The sequence below is a fragment of the Elephantulus edwardii genome, unplaced genomic scaffold (assembly GCF_000299155.1).
Source record: "Elephantulus edwardii isolate Elephantulus edwardi_28Jun2011 unplaced genomic scaffold, EleEdw1.0 scaffold00179, whole genome shotgun sequence".
Taxonomy (NCBI): domain Eukaryota; kingdom Metazoa; phylum Chordata; class Mammalia; order Macroscelidea; family Macroscelididae; genus Elephantulus; species Elephantulus edwardii.
In genome coordinates, this window is record NW_006399929.1 from 4864983 (window position 1) to 4866336 (window position 1354).

A 1354-nucleotide genomic window follows, 5' to 3' on the forward strand; every position below is an offset into this window, starting at 1 on the left:
GGGAGTGTCAGAGACAGTGCGATTGGCACAGGACAGAGCGGAGTTTAGGGCTGTTGTACATAGGGTCGCTATGAGTCACAAGCGACTCGACAGCACACAACAACAACAACAACAACAACAGTGTCAGAAAGGATGTCATTGCTGATGTCAGATAGATCCTGACTGAAAGTAAAGAATTCCAGGAGAATGTCTATTTGTGTTTATTGACTGTTAAAAGGCATTTGACTGTTGATTATAGCAAATTATGGCCGAAATTGAGAAGAGTGGGAATCATAAAACACTTAACTGTGGTCATGCGACACTTGCACCTAGACCAAGAGGCTATTGTACAAATAGCACAAGGGAGCACTAACTCCATGGTTTAAAATTAAGAAAGGTATGTATCAGAGTTGTATCACCCTTCCAAAGCTATCCAGTATGTACGCTGAGCAAATTATTTGATAACATAGACTCTATGGAGAAGGAGATGGCATCTCAAAGTCAGAGGAAGGATCATCTCTCTCTAATCTTTGGTATGCGGATGACACAATCTTGCTTGCCACAATTGAAGGGGACTTGAACCATTTGCTGCACAGGATCAAGGAATATAGACTTCAATATGGATTGCATCTCATCATAAAAAACAAATAAGCAAAACACACCAAAAATCCTCACCACTGGACCCGATAGGCAACATCATCATCATGGAGAAAGGACTGAAATTGTCAATGACTTCATCATAGTTGGATTGAAATCATCACCCTTGGTACCAAAAGTCAGGAGATTAAGAAATAGTCAGGAGATTAGAAGATATATTTCATTGGGAAAGTCTAGACTTTTCCAAATTATTAAGGATCAATGAGATAAGTTTGACAAATAAGGTGCGATTGATTCAGACCATAGTATTTTCAATCTTTTGCTACGAATTTGAGATCTGAATAATGAATAATGATGGTAGAATAAAAATTCATGCCTTTGAGCTGTAATGTTGGAGAAGAGTGCAAAATGTTTCTTGAAATGACAAAGGAACAAACAGATATGTCTCAAAGAAAGTGCAACCAGAATGTTCCTTAGAGGTAAGAATAATAAAGCTCGATCTCACATATCTTGGGCATGTTGTTAAAAAGGCTATTTTTAAAAGGTTATTATTTTAAATTTCCTGCTATGTACCGTCAAAGCAGATCCGACTCACACAGGAGATTGCCCCTCCTTCTCCAGTGGAGCAGCTGGTGGATTTGAACTGCATACCTTCAGGATTGCAGCACATCTTCTTACTACTAGGCCACGAGAGCTCCCAAATCCCTATGCACATCCAAAAACTTCTCCAGTAGGGTAAAAAGGGAAGCCACTGACTGGGAAAAAGTATTCGGTAATA